Below are 25,757 nucleotides of genomic sequence, written 5' to 3' on the forward strand. Positions count from 1 at the left end.
GGATCACCTATGACAAAACCTCACTGTCTTGTTTCGATGTACAGACTGTGTAGTACACGGTTATTTTACAATTGTATAGTGTATTCATATTGAAATGAATTCGAATATTTTCTGCTGACCATCGTCAGGGGTAATCGTCAGCAACTATAGTTTCGAGAATTGGAAATAGCATTGTATATGAACAATCGTAACACCAAAGATGTCGTCACCGGAATTAAATTTCGGATAATCGGGACAAAGAGATCGCATAAGCTCAATGTACTATTTTTAGATGGTACACAAACTCATGTTGGCACAAACTTGGTTGGCGTATTATGATAAAATTTGAAGAGCTTCTTGGTGGTACAGAACTTCAATATACAATTAAATAGTGCCGCTCTCTCTTTCATGCTGGTGACGTCATATTTTGTGATACGATTGTTGATATACATTATACAATGTTCTTTCCAATTCTCTACTAGTTGCTGACGATTACCCCTGACGAGTGTCAGCCGAAAATATTCGGGTTCATTTCAATATGAATATACTATTTAATTGTATGATAAAATTCGACTCCAAGGTACGAAAATGAAAGTGTTGACTCCAGACCAGTATCAGCCAAAAATATTCGGGTTCATTTAACTATGAATATACCATTCAATTGTATATTTAAGTTATGTAGCCTACCTCCAAGAAGTTCTTCCAATACAGGTATTTTAGAATCCAGCTTCGAAAACTATATTGAACCTGCTGTGAATGTACCTAGTAGCCTACAGCAAGGTGAAATAAACCAAGCAGTTATGTTCTTCGACTTACTGAGTATCAGACAAAAGCAAATGGTATTTTCGGTGCGGTTCGATTTATTAGCAATTATCAGTTCAATACACCACAAGAATTGTGATACAATGAAAGATAGGAAGGCGCCGAAACGACTTGGAGTAGTCTTTGAAATCAGACACCCACCTTGGCCTAGGCGATGTAAAGAGGAGGAATGTACACTGAATGAAAAGTAAAAGAAGATAATATAGAAAAGCAAGCGACAAAAATGAGGTGACATGTCACAGAAGGCGAGATCGGTGATCTTGAGGGCGGACGTTTTTTTCATTTAGTATAGGCCTACTGGTAGCCTATACTACTACCCGTCTTCATATTCCATACGAGACAGCATTAAATGATTCTTCGAAAAATTTGCCCCTCTCAGATCTGTTATCTGCTTATACTACCCTGTTTCAGGCTTACAGAATCCTTATATGGTTTAAGCCCGGATTGGGCAAACTTTGTAGCTCGAGGGAAGCATTCAACCTCTGAATCCAATATCAGCCTGTATCTGTAGGAAGACTGGGATTAAACGCAATATTTTTATTTGAATATATAGTTAGCGAAAACATAGGCAATGTGAAAACAAATCAAACATTGATTTGATGATAACACACGGCCGTCAGAAACATTAACTTAATTATATAAGTTAATCATCGCCATATCATTCATTTTAATTCCCGGGAATTTAATAATGACCAGCTATCGAAACAATAGCGATCTTGTATCCTGCCTCCGATATCCGAGGGATCGTTTGTAAAATTGGTGCCATGAGGTGATGCGATCGCCCATAAACATTGTCAATCGCTTAAATTGCGTTCAAGCAGTCCACAAGTATTAGTATATTGGAATTTCTGTTTCCCACAGCATATTGTCGGGCTAAGCTTATTCCCACGAATTCTGCAGTGAAGGAGCTCGTTTCTTCCATGATAGTGGTTGCGCAGTTGATAGTTCGCGAAACATAAAACGCTGCTGCAGATATGTTCATTGGTTAGCGGTAACAAAGAGGAACATTGTTTGATCTGCAGACTCGTCAATGTTAAATCTATACGTGCTCGACGCAACGTCCAAGGTGGATGGGGTATTTTAATCAACTGCAACGGAGCATATATCCATTTTCGTCGCAATTCGGTCGATATGAAATTTGATTGAAACAAACGAATTGTTTCCTTTTCGGCCATTGTTCCTCCCACGATGCCTGGAGAAGCTGCTCTCGCCACGGGTGTTGCAAATCAGCATTCACCTTGGATCTGAATTTCATACATAAATAGCTGTGTCGTAGGTCCAGTGGCATTTCGCCACACGCAGACATAGTATGGAAATGATTGGAGAGCTCCTCATCCTTCCGCAACAAAGCCGCAGCGCGTTGTTTTGTAGACGCTTGACTTTTTCTAGAGATCGTCGGTGACCAAAATGAAAATGATTCAATTCTATACTCAATTATAGATCGATACAGGGTTAGCATAGTTTCTTTTGCAGCTCCCCAAGAGATTCCTGAAATCATCCGCAGCAAGTTTATTCGAGCGGTGCAGTTATGTAAAACAGATTCAATATGTAGTTTATTTAATAACCTTTTGTCAAAGGTAATGCGGAGATACTTTGCCGATTCGGCTGTTGCTATGTTCTGGTCACTGAATTTAAATTGGAGATTTGGTGTTTTCCCTTTGCTGCTAAAGACAAGTGACACCGTTTTTGTTGTATTGACTTTCATTCCCCATTGATTGATTGATTTATTGGGAGAGTGTTTACGCAGAATAAAATAAACAATGCACAGGGACACTGAAGCGCACGAAGCGCGATTAAAAGATGAAATTGACAGACCCTGTACCAAAATATATTGATTAACGATGTATCGTATGGCTACATTAGAGTTTGGTTTGAAATTACGTTGCCTGAAATTTTTAAATTCCCAATTTATTTTTCTGGATCGTTTCAAATATTCGGAACGTGCTTCGATGTCCTAACAAAATTGTCTCGTGGACCCAAAAAGAACCACGGACCCAGTTTGAGAGTCACTGTTTGTTTGTTAGTGGTATTTATGGTGTGTTTCGACTGCAATGGTCATTTATACCAGGACGATATTCTTTATTTTGATCCTGTATCTGCCGATTTGTAGCACGGCCCAGTTCTAGGCTTTTTAAGACACCTCGTACGCGGATTAGATGGCGAGGGGAGCCTAGATAAACCTCCAACACTTGGGAAGGGATCCTGGAGTTGACCTCGGTCGGACTCGAACCCACGACCCATTGGTGTTGCAGCTGTTCTAGACAGAGATCTTCAAGATCTTCAACCCGACTCCCAAAGTGGATTTACGGCAGGGGCGGGCAACTTCTCCAGTCGGCGGGTCGGATTTAGGAAAATTGAGTACTTGGCGGGCCGGATTGCTGAATCGATACATTATTCGCCCATTTATCCACATATGCAAGGAATAAATCGTATTTAATGAATGTATTTTAACGACAGCAATGTCACTTCAAAGCCAATTCTCGCCCCTGATGGCGAAGACAGTGTGTATTTGAGAATAACATGTCATACAGGCGCCGCCATGTCTGCTTCTATCTGATCAATCAACACACGGTGCAATCCCTAATTAAGATTTCAAGGCGTTCGATAAGCCTGGTAACTCTAATTTACCTAGATATCAATTCATTAGGGTTGAGTAGGTGACGGGATAGCGTCGTTGTTCAACTGTGCGGCGTCATTAATCTCGATATTGAATTCATGCGGCCCGCGTCCTCTACGAAATTTGAAAGGTGGCCTGCGACCCGTTTTGAGTAGGCGACCCCTGGCATATGCGGTGCAAAAAGCCTAGAAGTGTGCCGTGCTACAAGTCGGCGGTTACGGAATCAAAAATAAGAAATATCGGTACAAGTGAAGTAAACGCCGTAGACTTACACGGCACCTGTGTGAAACATGAAAACATCGACGTGTGCAGTGTTTTACCAGTAAATGAACAATGATGTACTTGAACATCGAAAATGTGGGCATTAGATTCACTAGGTCTCATATGGAACAAGTGAATTAAACACCTTGACCTACCTATAGCACGGGGACAAATAGGAGAGAATTGAGTAGTGAAGCGCGGCCGAGAAAAAGGCGGTTCCTCGCAAACCTACGACCCACGAACACCGTATCATTCCACTTCTGCAGGTCGGCGAAGCAAGACATACAACGTACTACGCCTGGTCGAGTCGGGAGCACTACGCGACGTGCGCGACTGCATACTATTTATGAGAGATCATGGGCTGTTGGTACGAAAGATGAAATGCCGTAAATGTGAGCGGGTAATGAAGGAGGAAACGACTACAACGATGGACGATGGCTGGAGGTGGAGGTGCAACCCTTGCAACACCACGGCGACCATACGCAAACATTCACTATTCGCGGGTAGCAAGATAGAACTCCCGAAACTACTAATATTGTGCTACTTTTGGGCCCACGACGCCCTACAGACTCAGATGGGCCACGAAGCCGAAATCAGCAAGCGTTCGGTGGTTATATGGTGCGGCCGACTGCGGAAGATCTGCGCGTCTGAATTCCAGCGAAATAAAAGCCCCTTGGGAGGCGTCGGGGGTTGTGTTATTCTGGACGAGACTCACTTGGCAAAACGAAGGGCCGCTGCCTCCGGCAAGCCGGCAATTAAAGCCATATGGGCTTTCGGGGGTGTGGACAAGGCTACGGGGAAGATGTTTGTGGAAATAACCGCTGATCGAACGGCAGCGGTGTTTCGGCAACTCATTGTAGACAACGTTGCCAGTGGGTCTACGATTTTGACCGATGCCTACCCCTCTTATAAAGGAATAGAGAGCTGGGGACGAGACTACAAGCATGGCGTCGTGGATCATAGCGCGGCCTTCAAAAGCCCCGAGGGTGTCTGTACTAACGACGTGGAGGCATGTTGGAGCTCGCTGAAGTACCATTTACATCGGTCCCGAGGTTTAGCACGCCACCTATTGGCGGACTATGTAGGGGAGTGGCTCTGGAAAAGACAACACCAGAAAAGTGACAGGTTTCTGGAATTACTGCGGACCGTAAATAGAGACCCACGTTACGGTTTTGACAAATACGACGCGTGCCCCGTGAAGCTTTAGTCGTAACCCTTGGCCTGACATAAAAATTCGCTTTTGTTTGTGTTTTTCAGACAATAAGCCGAACACTTCCGTAAATACTAACTAGCTTATGCAGTGGCCTGAGCCCCCTATTCCTCCCCAATGGACCACGCTGCTTATATTCTTCCTATCATTGTTGGTATCATTTGCCCACCTTATAGCCTGTTGCCTGCGACGGCGGTCGGCGTGCAGGGATCCACAGTTGCTGTAACGGATAGAGGACGGACCTTTACCCAAGGTAAACTGGGCGAACTGAATGGTTCCCTGCCCGAGGATTGGGTTGAACTCAATGCCACGCATTGGGAGAACTATGATCTAATGACCATGTTCAATGGGACCAAAGAGCGACACGTGTACAGGCGACCGGAATTATTTCATAGTCAATCTTTTGGCTACGTGGTGGCTGAGCGAATTTCGTTACAACAAATGGCGTTCCCGCGGGGTCGATATTGGACTAGCGTGCGAGATTTCGAACGAACCTGCTTATGTCAACGGGGACTGGGACGAATTTCGCCAAACCTTTCCTTCGCCATCCTGAATCAAGAAACACTATTCGTACGCCCAATTGGGCATAACGTCAGAATTCAGTGGTTCTGGGACGAAACCTGGGAAACCACTAGCAAGAGATGGGAACCCAGACCGTCTTTTGACGAGTGGACCCATTTAAACGATACCTTGATGGCAATGACCAAATTCAAACTGGTCATGTTACGGACGTTTGCAGGGTTCTCGGCAGTAAGGGCGACTTGCCGAACGGAACAAATGACAGTAGAAACCTGGAACTGGACTAGGGTAAACCTATTGAATAAGTATAACGCAAGCAGCTCCAGCGTCGCACATTGCTGGCGGGGTCAGATCGTCCAGAGTGAGGGGACGTGGGAGACTAGTTACGACCAGGAGACTGGTAAAAAGATCTATCAGCTTATGGAGGCGGCCACAACTTTCGGTTCCCCCGGTACATGCGTCTTTTGCAACATTAGGGGGGAGGTCTCTGCTTTGGAGCCGAGTCAGGCCGATATAATAATACAAGAAGTGGATACCATCCGTGCGGATTCCTCGTGGGAACGACGATGGCGGCCCATGCAGAACTGTAGAGCTACGGCGGGCCTGATTTCCCAGGATCACTATGAATATATCTGGCGGGTCTTCCGGTACTCACCCGTGCCACCAAGGACGGGACTACAGAAAATTGCGCACCCCCCTTCCTGCAACCTATGGCCGGTGGTAAATACCAGTAGGTGGGGGGATTTACCAACCACAAATTTCCCCCGGAGAGTGCGATGGATTCAAACGTCATTCCCCAACTGGGAGGGTTACGACGACCAGGGCCTCGAGTGGAACGGGTTGTTTGATGGAAGCCTGGACAGACCACATCCACCTTACAACATTATGCCCGTCTGGCGAACTCATCCCTCCATGGTGCGGTCCGATAGGGTGTGCCAGGATAGGGTGATGGCCATGGAAGATGTTTGTCAGGATCCGGTCGGGGGTCCAGAACTGAAATCTGCCTTTTGGAACCAAGTGCACTTCGATCCGGAGCGTAACCGACCACGCTTCCCAGGGGGACCGATCGAAATAAAAGGCGACATAATGGGGCGTGGACAACGGTTACCCAAAAAGAAAAGGCACAGGAGGTTCTTCGGATTGCTCTTTCTTCTGTTTGCCACTATTGCCACCATTGCCGTGGTGGCTACTGTTGCTGATAAACTACACAAGGAGACTGAAGATCTAAGTAACCAAATCAATGACAGAATGATTTAGGCTACGGAGAGATCGACCGAACTAGGTATGAAAATAAATGAACTTTCCCAGCTTCAGTCGGCACAGCAAACCAAATTGGATCGGTTGATCGCGAACATGGAGACCAGGGCCTCACTGACTGATAAACGTCTTGTATGGATGCAACGGATGATGGAAAGAAACCGACAAATGATACTGCGACAGGCCACCGCGACCCTCTCACAGTTTCAGAATTTTAAAGAGAAAAGTGAAGCCGAACTCGCCATCGATCGATTGGTCATGAGTGAATTGACCAATTTGACTGGCAGATCAATTTTCGATGCGAGTAAAATTTACCGGACACAAATTCAACAGGGGACGTTGCGCGTACAGGAATACGCTCAGCAGCTCGCCGCCTATAGAGATGCTTATGTAAATGAGTCGGATGACATCGGCTACCAACTTCGAGCGAATCGGCTCCGTCTGGACCAGGCTCAGCAGGAGGTAGATCTTGGCATACAAGTATGGAGGGAAGACCTCAATAAGAGTGTGTACATGAATATGTCAGACTGGCGCTATGAAAACGTATCAGTGAAACCCTTCGAGTTTGCTGGGGGGGAGGAGTTCATGAAGAACTTCGGAAAAACTATAGAAGAAATGGCAAACGGGGCCGGAGGTGTGATAGAATCTGTCGGAAAGGGCGCGGGAACCTTGTTACAAAAGGGACTCGGGGCAGTCGGTGACATACTTGGAAAAGGATTGGGCGGTCTGTTCTCTGGTTTGGGTTCCATTCTACTTCCCGTGGCCCTCATTCTGGGGGCAGGAATCATTCTGTTCTGCTGCATTAGGTATCACAGCGTATGCTGCCCTAAGCTAAAATCGAAGGTGCAGAGGAGGAACACTGGCACCCAGTTAACAATGTTCATCACGTCAGCACCCGCTTACACCAAGCAGCGCAGATTCATGATCCGACGGTGATCAACTGCCTCCCGGGACACCAGACTTCGACTCGGACTGACATTTGAACTTTTATGTACGACAGATTACTAGCTTAAACTAAAAATGCGGATAACTACCTACCCAAACGGATGCGGGCCCGGACAGACCCTGTTGATGGTCGTATGGATAAGCTTCGTAAAACCCCAGATCAACGAAGCCCTACTCCCCTTATCTGTCATGCACGCGGAAAACATGGAAAATTTTAACCTTACGGGATGGACACTCCTGGGTGACCAGGTTCAAAGGAAAGTAAGCCTGAATCAACTGTTCCGACTATCTGGAAAATGGCCGGAAGGTTTGGCGGAACGGAGATTCCCAATACTCGTCGAATCGCCCACCTTTGGGCAGATGCGAGCAGGCCGTAGCCGACTGTACAAATTACTGGCAGGTTTGAATCACGGAGCTCGGTATTGGGACTCAGCGCGTGGATACGAACGAGCATGTAGGTGTGATCGAAGGACGTCCGGAATATTACCGAACCTCTCCCTGCGGGCATTGTTCGGGAATACCACGTACCATCGCAATAAAAGCTTCGGATTAATACACACCTGGGAGCATGAAAAAACCCCGGGTCAACCCTTCCCACTCAACCCTGGAGTTCGACAAGTACTAACGGTATTGAAAATACTAGTTATGAATATGTTGGCACGATACGCAACGGTGAGAATGACGTGTGAGTTTCACTCGAACGGGGTTGAGGGATGGATAGTTAAAACGCACCGGTTTCAGACCTGTGCGAACTCCGAATCTCGCGGAATGAGTTGTGTGGGATGTGCGATTGCTGGACGCCGTTTCATCGCCAATGCCCTGGGACGGGATATCGTGATTCTTGAAATCGACGACAGTATTAGGGGAACTGATGCGGATATGCAGCTGACCGACTCGTACAACCAATGGCCAGGCGGTGTCCCAGTGCCTCTGTTGGAAGGTGACCTAGTTTGGCTACGAGCTCGAAACAAGACGGGTCCTAGAGATAGGCCCGTGAATTTCGATGGCCATGGCCGGTACAGACGGAAGATTCACGCACTCATCAGGTTCCTGAATAGGGACGCCCAAACACTGAACAATGACAAAAACTTTCCCACCCTTCTGCAAGGGAGCTTGCGATGCGAACGAAAAAAGAACAAACGGAAGTGCCGAAACGCCGTAGGAGGCCTAAAAGTGGTACTGGCATATGGGGAGGTGACATATGACCCCTACGAAAACCAGCCTGTGTTTGCAGACCACCGTTACGGCCGGATGTATATAACGTCGTTGGGGATTGACGATCAGGGAACGACGTCTCGTAACTCGTCCATGGGTCGACTACCCTGCGACCGGGCCGAGGGACTGAGACCCCTCATGGTGTCAGCAACCGCTGAAAAATTAGGACGAAAGAATAAAAACATAAAGGATTGGCTGACTCGCCTGGGAGCGTTTTACGTAACAAGGGTGAGGAGGATCTTGGGCGAGGCAGTTGCTCCGATGACGAAGATGCGGGAAGACCACGCGGGTCGGAATCAGTCGTTGACGCCGTTGGAAGTTTTGCCTTTCCAATGGGCCCTGAAGGTAAACCAGACTCGCGAGAAACAGCGCGATAAGGTGAATATGGCTTTACTAAATTATATGGCCACACAAAGGTTGCGGGAAGCACGCCAATTCGAGCTGAAACTATTCAAACCCAGGACGGCTTATAAGGTTCTGCTGTGCGAAGGAAAAATGATCTACATTCCTCACGCCACATATCCAGCAACGACTACTGAACCGCTGCCACCACCGCTCACGCCCCGTGCTCGAACCAAAACGGCCAGTGCAACTCTTACCACCCCACACGAGACCGATCGGGAAGAAGATTCCGATTTTGCCTACGATGAAGATTACTACGAGTACGCTTACGACTACAACAACAGTTGGTACGAGCCCGAGTATAACGAAAGTGGTTACGGGGACTATTATAGTGACGAGTACTCTGCAGTGGCCGAAGAAGAAACATCTGATAGGCTGCTCGTTCACAGGTCCACGATTGCGACCACAAGGGGTACGCAACCCACGTCTCTATCATCGAGTGAGGTCTCAGCGATTACGCAGGAAACTAGCGTCAGAATAACAACACCAGTAAAAGTTCCCGTAAACTCAACGACGGGATTCGAATCAACGAATCACCGACTGGCAACCCGCAGCGTTGCTTGGCCAACTCATGTTAGTACATCTGAGATACTCATGACGACGCAATCCCAAACCCCGGCAGCACCCGGACCGTTCACGACGCAACAAACAAACCCGGTAACAACCGCCCGTAGCTGGACTGGCGATACCTTGCAAACGGACTCCCGACCTACGTCCGGTTCTACTACAACGAGCCCTCCCACAGTAGCTAATCAAACTTCGGCCGAGTTTTTTACGGGCACCTCTGGTGTGTCCACTGAACCAAAAATGAGCGCGACACTCACGAAGACGACTACTTGGGAAACAACGAAGGTCACACTTCTGCCAGAGACTACTCATCAGACTCGCGTACCTGTGGCTTCAGAACTGTCAGCGGTAGAAACGACTGTATTTGAACCTGCAACTATTACAGACGCCACTATGAATTCGTTCGAACCTGGCACTTCGATTACAACAACGACAATTCCTACGACAGCGCCGCGGACAACTGAAGGCACGTACTGGCTCCCTACTACAACCGTCACCACAGAAAACACCGTCTTTCCTGACACTACAACGTATCTCGCAACTACCCGCCTTAGATATTCGGAAATAACCAGTAAACAAACTCGAAGAACGCCGTTGCTCGGTCAAAAGACCGCGTTTGCGGCGGTGGAAGCGTCTCCTGAGGGACCCACTACGTTCGTTCCGTCAATGTCCACAACCGAAGCCTTGATTGCGACGACGCCTACAGCCATTATCAGTGTGGCCAGTTTGAAATTGGCACAGGGGGATTCGACGGTGAAAACCAAAGGGTCCCAAATCACATCGACCCCCCGCGATACTACTACAGATTTAGTAAGGTATACGAAACGGGTCGAGACGACCGCAGCGGCCATGGCAACAACCGGGAGTACCGCTGCAGCGGGCGCTCCTGTGACATCTGGTCAAGCCTCAACAGGGCCTTCCCCTGGCGCCGTGGATGCGCCTGCTGTATCAGAAATGAGCACAAACCCTGCAAAGACGACTACTCAGGCAACGACGAAGGTTATTACTCCTCAGGACACTACTCCACAGACGAACATACCAGTGTCTACGGAACAATCAACAATAGTGACGACTTTAGCCGAATACACCACTTCAACCACTGCCGCACCTTCGACGGCCGCCACAACCGCAACTCCATCACCCCGGGACCCCGAGTCCGGCAGGGGAGAAACGACCGTAACCTTATCTGTGACTACGCCTGTCGGACCGACTAGTGCTCGAACGATGGAGCCTACCAGAATTGCGGGTGCTGCAGAGGATACTGAACAAGGGATGACGGACAATGTCCCCTTCTTGTCCACTCGGACAAGAACGCCCGCCACTCAGGACCGAGCGAAGGCGACCACGGCAGAAACCGTATCGCCGAATTTGTACCTGACCTTGGAACGCACCGACACTATACGGTCAACGAAGGGGTTTTCTGGAACGCTGTTGAATTTGCAGGGTGGGACCGGTGCGTGGGTACTTAGAGGGGTTTCTCAAACGGAACCTACACGTCCGGATATTACTACCCACCTCCATTGGGATCTCTCGGCGACCGGACCAAAGCAGCCAACAAAGGCCACCATACCCGAGTCGCCTACGACCATAACAATAAGCAGGGCTGTAACGGATGAAGCAAGGAGTTCAGATAACCTTACGACAGGACCTAGCATAACAACACGTCTACTAACCACCGGACGTGTTACCTCGCGATCTGCACATGACCTTGTTACGACGATTACGTCCACGACATCGAAAGCGACTACGATGACCGATCCCGTCTTCGCGTCAATGGAGCCAACTGGTGGCGGAACTATGAGTAAAGCTACACCAGGCGATACGGTTCTCGTGACCGCCGGAGAACAGCTTTTATCTACGAAACAGCTGGTGGGGACATTGGAGGCTTTCGTCACCGACGGGGTAACGACGCAGGCCCAAGCCTCGGAACGACGAGTGCGACCGACCCGTCCTTCTCGAACGCCGTGGGTCGCCGGGCCGACAAACGCCGACACCGTCTCGTGGTCTGGGCAAGCGACGCGGAGGACAGCAGGGTCCTTTTCGGGTCTCACCTGGACACCGCGTGTCCAGGCTTCTGGGAAACCATCCCAGGATGGTTTCGGCTACCGCGACAGACTGAGGGAGCTGCTACAGATGGAGGAACAGTATTCAGTAAGACATATCTTTTCCCCTACACTAGATAACGGGGGAGGGATTGTTAAACAAGGCCCGAAAACACAACATTCAATCGTTGTGGCAATGGGGCTGGTGGCAGTAATAGTGTTTTTGTGGATCGCGGGTATGAAATACGGAAAATATAGGTCCACGGGTCAGGTAAAAAAGGTGCAAAGGAGGAACAATGAACAAATATGGACAGCGATGACGACGCTGCCTGAAGGACCGAAGTTGAAACCGAAAAAACAAGCAGGATGGTAAGGGAATTTGTTTTCTGTAAAGATGAATGACTGCGTTGAACAATTATTAACAATAATTAAAAAGAAGTAACAATAATTGACGATAATTAACGAAAATTAACGATAATTAACAGAGCTAACCGATGGCAGCCCAGTTTAACCGAAGGTGAACTGGTCTGACCGAGAATAACCCACTTTGACCTAGAGTAACCTACCGCAAAAGCGATAACGTAATCACATACTTTCAAGCATTACATCAGCGCAAATTGACGCGCAAGGACGCACGAAATAACGCGGATTGACGCACAATGACGCACAATGACGCGTTCCCACTTCCGCTCGAAACCTATATAAACGGCTACAGAAGAGACATAAGGGCACTTAGATCTAGGGATAGCTAGGGGTAGGTCGTCTAGAATAGATAGCTTAGGCTATAGGGCCGGTTGGCCATAGGCTAATGCATAGGCCGTAGACTTAGACTTAGATCTAGGGATAGCTAGGGGTAGGTCGTCTAGAATAGATAGCTTAGGCTATAGGGCCGGTTGGCCATAGGCTAGGGTATAGGCCGTAGACTTAGACTTAGAGTTAACGTTAGGCATAGCTAGGGGTAGGACGTGTAGGATATAAGCTTAGACATAAGCATAGGGATAGACTTAGGAATAGTCGCAGTTATAGGCATAGGGGCCGGCATGCTGACGGGTCCCGTTAGCATGCCGGGTTAGTTAACCATACACATAGGCAATAGGGTTAGGGATAGGTATACACTTAGGCATAGGAATAGAGATAGGGATAAACATAAGCATAGGGAACGTCAGTTAGCGATTCGACGCCGTCGAGATCAGAGGTCACGGACAAGGACAAAAGACGAAGACGAAGACATGGAATGGACGCAGGCATACTAACGGAGGAATCTGTGCGTACATTAACACATCGTTATATCCTTATAACTTGTAGCGAGCACGTTAGGAATCTTGTTGTGTCAATTGGCAGTTGACCTATTCGGGTTGTGCGTTTACTAATCAATAAAATCAACCAACGAAACAACGCGCACGTATCAAGTCAGGAAACATCATTTCCTGTTGTTCACATATCATGAGACTGTGACGCACGACTTCGTGTCAGGAAGGAAAAAAACATTTCCTGTTGATGGCCTATTACAACAGCTATGACGCACAACCTTATGTCAAGTCGGGGTAAACATTTCCTGTTTATGGCCTATTACAACAGCTATGACGCACGACTTCGCGTTAAGTCGAGAAAAACATTTCCTGTTGTTCGCATTTCATGAGGCCGTGACGCGCGACTTCACGTCAAGTAGAGGTAAACATTTCCTGTTGATGGCCTATTACAACAGCTATGACGCACGACTTCACGTCAAGTAGAGGCAAACATTTCCTGTTGATGGCATATCATAGCAACTATGACGCGCAACATTATAACAAGTCGAGAAAAACATTTCCTGTTGTTGGACTATCATGAAACCATAACGCACGAATTCACGTCAAACCGAGGTTGCCATTTCCTGAGAGTGATCTACCATATTACAATAAGAGCACGCCCTCACCACATGCCGGGTCTGTTATTTCCTGTTTAACAATGACACACATCCTCACTTCACTTCCTAAGTTTGGGTATATATGCAGGATGACATAGCAACTGGTGATCAGTTTGGCCTAGCCAGGCCTACTGAAAGGTTGGATGTCTCTTGGGCATATTGCTAAGTTAACCTGTGTGGTGGGGGCTGCTTCAACTAATCAAAATCTCTAAATGAAAATGAAATTTGGTTGCTTGTTGCAGTTCTAATCATGCGCATTCGCTGGTGTACTTAAAGATGATTTATAAAAAAAAAAAAATAAGGAATGTATTTGGAAATAATTTGTGTGGTAGGGGCTGCATTAGTGGTCAGTCCATCTACTCAGGAAAAGTGATGAGACTGACTATTGATGGCAATCCCAGTCATACGCTTTCATAGACGTTGAGGGAACTGTCATTATAAAACTAAGTGAACTTTGGAATTACTAAATAACTTTGATTTGATGACTCCAGTTTGATATTTCATTAAGATCGATTGCTAAATTACTGACTAGTCACCAAGATAATGGCTGTGTGCTCCGCTATGGAAGTATATACAATCGAGGGCGATGAAAAACTTTTGCCTGGTAGATGTGTTGTGGTATTGGAAAGAATTGATGAAGAACCAGTCATGGGGGGTCTCTCGATTACAAGTCAAAGTTTACCGAAACCATCAACCCAGATGGCAATGGTGAAAGTAGAAACGGAAGAAGTCGAAAAAGCATGGATAGAATTCCTGAATGTCCCAATGGCCATAGATTGGAGGCCACAAACTGAGGTTGTAATCTGGCGTCCCTGGAGACATGTACAACCACTACCACGACTGTAACTACCATAGCTGAATTATCGGTGACTGGCGTATGGGAAACATTGAATGAGGATATGGAATTCTGATAATAAACAATTGTATTGCATTCGTACCCGTACTGAAAAGAACTATTTCCATTCTAAGAAACTATTGTATATTGTCTTGGATAATGGCTGAGTCCACAGAAGTGAACGAATTCCCGACTATGCCCATTTTGGAGAACGAACAACTAATGACTGGCAAATGGTCTGTAAAAATAAGATGTGGGGATTCTCAGATTGCTGAGATTGCCAGAATGTCGGATATAAGGAACCAGGGGACCACGGACGATGTAGGAAAACTTATGAAAAAAATCGAAGTATGTGAAGCCATGGCCGCGCTCGTACTTGATAGAAATGCGCTTCAGGGAGATTGGGGGGATTGGGTTAATATGATCCAGGGAGCACAAGAAGAATTCTCTGAAAATTATAAGAGATTTCTTGATGCAGAGGGGGAATTAAAATTTTGGTCCATCGACAAAACGGAGATGAATGAGTTTATAAAAACCCATTGGCCACCCCTTGCTCCCTCCCTGGGTACCGCACCTTCCACCCCTGCACCAAAGAATGGACCGAAAATCAAGCACAAAGCACCGCGTAAGCAAGACAACTCGGACAGACGAATGACCCGACAAACAACTAAGAAACTTTCGCGTGTCATACGGCGGTTGGAGTTTTGACGCCTCGAACGCTAGGATAAACCTGTTTTAAACTGAATAAAATCTGTTTTTGAAACTTTGTTTTGAGTTTATTTCGGTGTCATGACATATTGCATCTGTTTTTAAGGAAAAAATTAATTAAAGGAATTATTAGGCATTCGTCGCGAATGGCTGGATCAGTAGCTCGAACTAATGGGAGAGTGTACGTGATCGACACAGAGTGGACTAATAAAAAATTGGAAAATGGAGAAATTGGCGTAAAAATAAAACGAAGAGATGTTAAGTATATTGATGAAGATGAGAAATTGGAAAAAGGAAAATGGACTGTAGGAATAACTCTAGAAGATATTAAGGCGGCCATGGCAAAACTCCCTAGAGACCTGAAACCATCGCATATCGAAAAAATGAGAAAAGCAAGGGCGAATAAAAAACGTGCAAAACGTGCGCGGATGGCACACGCAAATGCCGTACTCACAATGACTCGCTATAAGTCGAACGAAGAATCCTGGCGAGCGTATAAGAACTTGAGTGCTTCCTTGCAGGATTTGAGCTTGACGTGCGCAAGCGATATGGAAGTGGATGAGTTTCTGGGGAACAATTGGTCCCCCGATGCCCCAACGATACAGACCCTAGAACAAAACTTCGACGTCGGCCTATTCTTAGAAATAGACGGTCGAGACGAGTTGCCCGGTCCCGATTCTGTAAGAGATGAATATATGGAAATGTGCCATTAGAACTTGATTGTGTGTCGTTGCTTCTGTGTATCATTGTTTCATGCTAACATTTTCTTGAATTGTACTGATTTGTATTAAGGAAATATAAGGAAATTTAAGGAAATAAATATTAAACGGAATCTTAACCAAGTTGAAATGTGTTATGGACTGCTGTGTGAGCCCGAGATGGATCACAGCTTTGTCCGTGAATGGGCAGGGACGTTACCATTCAAGGAAAGGCAGCGCCTCGTACTCAAGACAATCGGGAGCGAGGGGGTCAAGAAACACTTGGTGAGGTTGTTGTTAGGGTTTGATCGGAATAACCCGAGGGTACGTTATTGGCAACAGTACCTGTCGTCGGTTAAAGGTGGGGTAGCTGTTGAAGGGAAGCGACGCTGGCTCACTAAGTACTCTAAAACCTATTTCCAACGTGACACCGACGTAGAGGCATGCATAGCGATATGCCAGCTATGCGGTATAACAGCCCATGGGTTAACCGAAGGTAATGGCCAAGTCAATAATATAGGGAGAAGTCACGCGATAATCATGGTACTGTATGCGGAAGCGGTAATAACAGCCGTATCTATATTGATACAACATCATCGAGTGGAAATGAAAATGTCAGTTTGGGACCCTAAACGAGTACGCCAAGAGGCGGAAGCAGAGTACCTCCATGGGGGATATCTCGATACACGGGGGTCTTCACTCGATAACTATCTTGCGGTCGATCGCGAGAGGGATATTTTTGTTTCTGATGGCAGGCAAACATCGCCACAAGCGTGTAATGGATCAACAGTCCTCGGTGCCAGGAAAAGACACCACTCTGACGACGCCACCGCCATCTCCGCTTCCACGTCTAACGCTAGAACCGGTAAAGAACACTGACACGAGCGTCGGGTAGGAATTTCGTCTTTATTAGGAACATAGGACCGGCGGTACTAGACCGTCGGATAAGCCGCGACAACTAAATTCATAAGGCCGGCTGACAGGGACTTAGGACAATTTTATCAATTCGGCATCCCTGTCAAGCCAAACTAAACGGAAAAAGTACTTGAGTCGGTTACGGTGGAACTTGTGAGATTAGCTCGAAGTAGAAGCCGTATTCCTGTATTTTGTTTTATTAGCTTTACGGAATTATATATAGTTACATAAACTACCATGTGAAGATACTGAAAAGCAAAAGTCAACCGCCTAATAAAGCTAGAATATGTCTACGTTTCAATGAAGGTATGGTTTATCGTCGGTCATCGTATCCAGTTTTAACGAATGGAAGTAGTTGATTAATTTCGTGCAATAACCCTGACAGCCACCCGTCCCGTGAAGAATCACCTTATGTACGATATGAAATAGTTTGCTAATCTTTTTTATTTATTATTTATTACTTATATTTTAATGGTTTTTTGGTTGAGTTTTGTCCGCATACCGCTCCCCGCCCGCACAGCACACATCTGCATTCTACGTCTTGCTCAGTGATAGTAAATTATTTATATATTTATTGAAGGGAAGAATTTATTATTTTTATTCTTATTATATTTTGAGAAGCTTATGACGAAAACGGTTTTTACAATCGTTAATTATAAAGAATCACAAGTTGCATTTGTAAATAGCCGCGTATATTTAAACGTAATTTAATTTATTCCTCCCTGCCTCATGGCACCTCTCGTAGTCTGTTAATCCGGAGGATACCGCTTGGCACTTATCGTATGATAAGAGGGGTCCTTCACCTGTACATATATATACACATAGCGTGCGATTTTGATAGAAGAAACCAGACTTGTTGGGTATCCTTATGCTAGGGGTAACATAAGGGACAACAAGCTTGGTTCATGGCACTTCTCAATTCGTACCGCATCTAGAATTAACTATGGGAAGACCGCGTTCTTTTTGGGCATTTTATGAGTGATCCAAAGGCCTTTGGAAATCTTAAGAGTGCGCTGAAGTAATGTGGCCATTGGCATTCCCAGTTAGACGGAGAGGAAGGCAGGGACAACGCAATATCTTTAGTGTCGGTAAATAACGGAATATATATCATAAAATAAAATAAAAATATATATAAACAAAAGTGAGTGAACCTGTAAATAACTATGTAAATTTAAATGAAAATTTGTGACTTTTTTCTGTCCCTGCCTCATGGCATCCCTATCTATTCTAAGATTGACACCGATTGGCACTTACCATAGCGTAAGAGGTGTCATTCAACATGTATGTATTGTGCAATATGGCGAGAAGAAACTGAGCTTGTTGGGCGTTCTTGTGGAAGTAGTAACGTAGGAGACGATAAGCTTGGTTCTTGGCACTTCTGACGCATGCGATAATTATGGGAAGACCTCGTTTTCCTTTAAACCTTTTGGTGAATAGGCTAGAGGAACGTGGCCATTGGCATTCCCAGTGTGATAAAGGGAAAGGCAGGGATAACGCAGTCGTAATGTAAATAATGTCTATACGTAATATAATATAGTATGTGCAAACCCACCAAAAACATTCAAAAAAAATAAAACCTGAAGTGTGTAAATAAGGTATAAAAATTACAAAAATTAAAATCCATAAGAAAAAAATTGATCTTCATAAAGAAAATGTCAAAATTTATAAAGAGAAAACTGAATTTATGGAGAAAATATTGATATTCATAAAGAACATCTTGAAATTTATGAAAGATATATTGTACTTTATAGAGAGAAAACTGAATTTATAAAGAAAACTTTGATATTTATAAAGAAAACATTGAAATTTGTAAAGGAAATATGGAACCTTATAAAGAAAAAAAGAGAAGATTATAAAGAAAATATTGAAATTTATAAGGAAAATATTGAACTTTATGAAGAAAATATTGAACTTTATGAAGAAAATATTAAACTTTATGAAGAAAATATTGATATTTATGAAGAAAATATTGATATTTATGAAGAAAATATTGATATTTATGAAGAAAATATTGAAATGTATGATGAAAGAATTGAAATTTATGATGAAAATATTGATATTTGTGAAGAAAAAATTAAAAATTATAAAACGAAAATAAAAAATCATAAAATGTAGATAGACATTTGTAAATAGTCACTTATGAATTGTATAAATTATAAAACGGAGAAACTGCCTTCGTGGGGTAAATGAGTTTAACAATACGAAGTGGTTGGAGGAGTAGTTGTGTTGGACATGTAACATACAACGTGTGTTGCACGAAGAGGTAGTTGGGTTGGACTTGGGCTCGGACCCTTATGTAAATGACCCTCATGTGAATGCTTGTAAAACCGACAGGTGCCAAGCATTCAAACTATGCGAATTTGAGAGGGGGGAGAAATATGACACAACATACGTGCCAGTATCTATACCCTCGTGGAATTATTTATCTATCGGTACCCTGGCCTTATGCCTTGGATAAGACCGACATATATTCGAAAACGACTAGGGATACAACTAGATTTACTAGATCGGTACCTCTGCCTTATGCTTTGGATAAGACCGACAAACTTTCCAAAATGTTTAGGGCTACTATTATAATTAATAGTGATCGGTACCTCTGCCTTATGCTTTGGATAAGACCGACAAACTTTCCAAAATGTTTAGGGCTACTATTATAATTAATAGTGATCGGTACCATGGCCTTATGCCTTGGATAAGACCGAAATATATTCCAAAACGATTAGGGCCACGACCGAAATTGGTTGATGGATCCGTACCTTGATGTTAGATCCTGGATAAGACGGACAGATTTTCCAAAATGTTAGGGATATTAACTTAAAATTAGGACTAGAATTAGGACTAAAATTAAGTAGGAATACCTCAGACCAGTACTACTATCATGAAGACCTTAGGAAAAATAACCCATGAACCTGTCCACACATTCGTTTTTCGAAACTGATGTGTGGATGGTTGAGTAGGACATTAGAGATAGACCCGCCTTGTCTGCACATTCGTTTTACGAAATGGATCTGCCTGGCAAGTACAGTTATCGCACCGTGATCTGTATATGTACGCAAATTACTGTAATATAGTGGTGTTACGATAACAAATCTCGCAATATTCTGAAATGTGTCTATTTAAATGTCCCCTCTGTGAACATCGAATGTACCCGAAAAACGCGTATGACAAAACCAAGTGATAACGTCTGGAAGAACGCCGAGAAAGAAATGCCATGCTCGTACCAAAACCATAACAAGACAATTTGTGGGCAATATTGAACGACTTTTGAGTGCCAACTCTATGAGTGCAAACGACATCCCGAAAATGTTACTCCTCTCGAGGGCTTAACGAAGTGTAATAGAAGAAATAAAAGGAAATCCGGCATAACCATCAATCACTGCGAAGCAAGGGACAGTGAACCAAAGGTTGGAAAATGCCAAACCAAGCCCGTAAGAATTCCCGTTAACGGTAACGGAGGAAGAGACGATCATGACAAGCTGCGGCAGAAAAAATTGTTTCATGATCAAAGGAGTCAAAAAAATCGGGTTCGAAAAGAGATGCACGAGATCGAGTACTCAAACGTACAATTGCCAAAGGTTATCCGAAAATACGATGATGGAGATCGGAAAAGATGCGTTGGACGAGCAATGGCATAATTTAATCTGCGGCACGGTGACGGGACACGAGAATCATAAAGGACTGTAACGTAACAAAACCGGCAAGGAACCATTGGTATCTGACAGTGTTCGAGTAAGCAACACCTTGTTAAGGGTAGTAACGCACATGCACTCTAACCAGGCATAATGATCATGTTAATTGGATCAAAGAGGCGACGTCCTTGATGTCAGAACCTTCCGGCGTTACGTGTCATAACGAACTGATGGGTACTTTCATGCGAGGGTTTACTTTGATGTGTTATTGTATAGCGACACCAATTTTCCTTATTGTGTTCAAACACTGCATTTACTGTATCTTTGACCAATAACATCAGGTTGCTTTAAAATGGCGCTAACATTTTATGTTCTAGATATATGTATGAGTTAATGAGCATTTATTATGTGAATAATTGGTTGTCATTACAATAATTCGATAACAAGTACTGCGCCTGTAGCTAGGCTCTAATTACGCGTTATAACTAGCTACGCGCCCTTAGACTAAGCTAGGACCCTCTACCTTATTGGAGCATGTGTAGAGTTTAGGATTCGTGGTAAATCAGGTCTATTGCCTGTGAGACACGGTACATACGAATGAATAAAAAGCTTACACCAATACTAAAGGAACCCAGATAGATGACGGATTGTAATCATTATTAGTTCGTGCATGACTATTGTAATTGAGGGATGTGAAACGATATGTCATGTATGTACTTTTCGGCAGGAAAGGCCGTCACATGCATTATATGTGTAAACCAACCGTGGAGCTACTTTTCGGCAGGAAAGGCCGTCACATGCATTATATGTGTAAACCAACCGTGGACTACTTTTCGGCAGGAAAGGCCGTCACATGCATTATATGTGTAAACAAACCCTTGGATATACACACTTTAGGCAGGAAAGGCCGTCGCATAAAAATGCGTAAACAAACCTTGGAGTATTTAAAATGTTTTAATTATGCATGACGTTGAGTAGGTTAAACCATGCCTCGTGTTATGATTGATGAATGTTGTGTATGCCAATTTAACCGAGTTTGCATAGAGTTACCTCATTTCCGCTTGCATGATTAACATTGGAGTATTTGGTTGTATTAAGTTGTATTAAGGTTTAGATTACACGTTAGCATAGGTTAGTTTAGAATTCTGGACCTAACGGTCATTGACTACTTGGATATACAACATTGCAACCGCTACGGATACTTCAATCAATATCCAAGAACGTCGTCTGGACAACTCGAGTACAAAAAGAAGAGTCAACTCCTCACCGCGAAATAACCCGAACCAAGTGTGGACTACTCGCATAACAATCGTTATTGGAGCTGCACTTTAAACTATCTGGAGGCACCACTGGGATTTTTTTTCCGGTATAACGCTGACTCATCGATGTGCTCAAAGACGACCATCGTGAAAGCCGTACTTGTTGCATCCGTAATCACATCCGCCATCTCACTTTTGGTGATAATAATATCGGTCTCCGGACACAGCGTACCGACATTTCTTACATCCCTCTTGCTACCCTCATCTACCACAGGAGAACCCTCCCGTGACATCACCACAACGGCCAAAGCGGTTGTTGGACGAGTAATCGAATTCACGACTCCAGGACCAGGGGTCCTGAGGAACCAAACCTCGCCCGAAGGCGTTCTATCTCAGACCACCACCAACGTCACCAACGTCACATCTTCAAGCCAATAAGTGGTCAAGCATCAGCTAAACAGAAAATCGAACTTTTAAGCAAATTATGCAAAGAATGTTAAAGTTATTTCAAAAGAAGAAGAAGCCGTCAAAGGCGGCTGGCGAACTCGAGCAGGGAATCAAACTGCTGAAAGCAACGCAAAAACGCCACGAAGATGTACGACAACAAGAAGAACAGTTGGCAAGAAACGTAGCGGAACAAACAAAAGCGCTAAAAGAAATCAAGTCGACTCTGCCCGAAACGATGAAAGGGTTAGAGAAAGCCAAGAAGGAAGTGAGGCAGGCTCAGGCTGACCTCAAAGCAGTGTGCAGCGCAACTTCAAAAGCAAGCGGGAAAGTTTCCACCGCAGTGCTGAATGAAATTTTAAAGTCAGAATTTGAACTGGGCGTGGCACACGCGCAAGTGACTGGAGATAAACCTCCACCACCTCCTGCTCTGTCTGTAATGGCTACAGCACCTCCACCGGCATATAACCCGGCTGCTGTACAAACGAGCATGGACGTAGCACCCATGCCCACGTTTACGGTCCAAAAGGGTCTGGATTGCCATACGGTAACGGCTGTGTACCCTACGTTGCCGGACTCAAAAACGGCCCCTCCGTCAGGCCCTAAGCCTGGACTTGCTCCGAGTTTCCGCACAGGAAGCAGGACACGCCCTAAACAAATAGGCGCGGAGGGAGGTCCGACCCCAAGGTCCTACGATCATCTGCGAACGCTGGCCAGTATAAATAGCCCCCGTCTGACGAGATACCTCGTGGACACGCCCGGACCGCTCCAATCGGAGGAAACAGAAACCGATACTGGACCGGATTCCGACGGTGGTTATCCGCTAACCCATGAACAACTCGATAAGTGGCTCGAGGGCCGACAGGCGACTAAAGGATCCAAAGGTCGGACGAACAGTACAGACAGCGACCAGACGCGACGCGTTACCTTCCGTGAGGACCAGCAACCGCTAAAAGGAGATGGACACTCCCGCCACGGGGATGACCCAATAAGTGCAAATTTAAGACGACTGACTCAGCGGATAGACGCCGCAAGGGAGTCCCTGGCAGCCGGCAGGGAAGGCACAACGGATCTCCTTAGTCCGGAGCACTTCGCTACGGGATACCATGGGGACGACAGATCGGGTAGCCCAGAGTATCTCAGGCTGCCGCGATACGCGTCCACTCCAAGGGAAGGCGGGGAGAGACCACGAAGTCCAGTCCCACGTCCGCACCCACTCCCGCAACATCCGATGCTCACCACGCCTGTGAGGTTCCAATCGGAGAAAGAAATGTTACAACTCATGATGGACCCGGGAGACATGCCTCTTCTGAAGTGGATGGCGAATACGATGAAACGTGTACGACACGGTGAGGGTGACACCGATGCGGATATCATCCTGGCCAACGCCATGCAGAAGAAGTTGCGAAGTGCGGGGCGTACCAAGCAAGCCAACCAGCTGGGGAACTTCTTTAACACAAATTCAGGAAATGCGAAGTGGACCTCAGTGATGAAAGCGCTATCACTATCCAATCCTCAAGGTTTGGTAAACAATGAGAGGGTAATCAACGATTTCCGGAGAAATTATTGTTGGGAAAAAGAGCCATTGCCGCTATTGAACAGCGCTCTGAAACAACTGGAGATAAACATGTATGACGAGATCAACGCGAATCAGGATGGACTGCGACTCTTCCGCAATTTGCGACAAAAATTACCAGAATCCCTTAGACTGCTCATGCGGGGTTGGGACGACAAGTCATGGCAGGATGTGGCGGAGGAACTGCAGTTATACTGGAACTCCGAGTTCTTGGACGAGCAGGAAATGAGTCTACCCACTCGGGTGACCGATAAAACACGCGAGAAGTCGGTGTCACTACCGCCGGTACACATCTATAATGTTCAGCCTGCGGGGCCCATGATGCACAGTTATCCCACTCACGGGAGTAGAGAGGGACAGTTAAACACTCCTCCTGGCCCGGGAACGACGCCACCTCCGGTGGTGCAGCCACCGTCACCACTGCCGCAGACGGACATGTTTGGTGGTGCAAGTACACCCCCTAGACCGGTAGGACAAATGCCGCCGCGACAATTGGCCGATGACGGCCGACGTCGCAACCCACATCGTATGGCTCGGACCGGCCGTCCGCCTGTCAACAGCGGGAACGGTTATGGACCTGGAAGACGGGTACAGGCCCCGAGGCCTGGACAAACGCGACCCAGAAACGCCTACAACGCACCGACGGGACCTGCGGGACAACCGCGGTTCCAACCAGGACCGAGTGCTTCAAATCATGGCCCGCGAATGATGAGTCCGCGAATGATGAACACACAGGATTCAGGAATGGGGGGAGATAGCTCGCAAATAACCCCGTCAAACAGCCAGGAAGCTCGCAACATAGCAGAAACCCAAGGTGAGAGGTACAATTTCCTTGGTAATCCTAACATCTTCGCCCCTCTAGGCTTGTACTTGGATCCACCTCGGGGACAGGCACTCTCGGTGTGCTATTACTGCAAGGCGCCCGGACACCAGTCCCGCAATTGCGTGGCCATATTTATCCTTTGGCTCAACGACGAGGCACTCGCCAAGGATGACACCTTGGGATGGGTCATACGAGCGCGGACACGGCCAGTACCTGCCTACCTAAAGGAAGCCGCGGAACGAAACTGGGGACCGTTTCTGAGGCAGAATAACCTGCGGACGATCCGGGACCTTGACAGGTACCTTGCGGCCCAACGCTCTCCTTCATTTGTTCAGCGAACGGTCCTGTGCGAAAACTACTTCGACACGCGACCGAAGAATCGGGATAGGACCCATTGGCACAATAGGGACCAATGGGGTCCCCAAGGACCGCCTGCTCAACCACCCCAGAGCAATGGCCAGGTGGCCGCCTGGACGGAGCCACAATACCCTCGAAACCCTCGTCGGTACGATGCGTCACACTGGACGGATGAAGAGCTCGATCAAGGAATACAGCTCTCAAAAAACGTCTTGGGGTGCTGATTGATCCGGTAAATCAGCTCCCAGACAATTTACTTCCACAACACGCAAAAACTTTACATAATGCTTCTTTACCCCTATTTACTTTTCTTGATACACCGGATAACCCTCTACAGCCAGACTTTACAGAGTTATTCGGCGGTCGGCTTTTGTACTTAGTTGATTCAACAACTGGTACGAAATTTCTGGCCGACACGGGAAGTATACCCAATTTGATTATGGAAAATATTGTAAAAACGATGTACCCAAAAAGTTGGGAGGAACGCCAACCCCTGGATATGAAGTTACGCGGTATAGGGGGCTCCTCCCATGTGGACTCCTTAGTTACAATCGATTTCGATGGATTACCGGTTCCATTTGCGACCGGGAAAGGAGTCCCTCTCAATATTGTTGGCTTAAAATGGATTGATCAAGTCCAACAATTACCAAGCATAGCAACTGAATTAAAAACCCCGTCTAACGCAAATGAAGAATTGTCTTTAGTAACGCTACATGACGAGAACCCGTGTGATGAACGGGACGGAACCAACGTCGGAAACAGTACTCGCGA

The 25,757-nt window shown here is 46.0% G+C and overlaps 2 protein-coding genes and 1 long non-coding RNA gene across 4 annotated transcripts in view; all 3 read left to right on the forward strand.

The window, feature by feature from the left end:
- LOC145440810 (uncharacterized) overlaps positions 1-25,757 on the forward strand; it is a 300,641-nt gene that overhangs the window by 113,154 nt on the left and 161,730 nt on the right. The gene's annotated exons all lie outside the window — the stretch shown is intronic.
- The window catches only part of LOC145440804 (poly(A) polymerase type 3-like), a 47,795-nt gene that overhangs the window by 11,020 nt on the left and 11,018 nt on the right, over positions 1-25,757 (forward strand). The window lies entirely within an intron of this gene.
- The window catches only part of LOC145440806 (uncharacterized), a 129,859-nt gene continuing 125,716 nt past the window's right edge, over positions 21,615-25,757 (forward strand). The window contains exon 1 of the mRNA XM_080318557.1: positions 21,615-21,635. The gene's annotated coding sequence lies outside the window, so the exon portion shown is untranslated. The remainder of the gene's footprint in view (positions 21,636-25,757) is intronic.

This window comes from Botryllus schlosseri, chromosome 6 (genome assembly GCF_051294905.1).
Source record: "Botryllus schlosseri isolate E-star chromosome 6, Bs_hap1, whole genome shotgun sequence".
Taxonomy (NCBI): domain Eukaryota; kingdom Metazoa; phylum Chordata; class Ascidiacea; order Stolidobranchia; family Styelidae; genus Botryllus; species Botryllus schlosseri.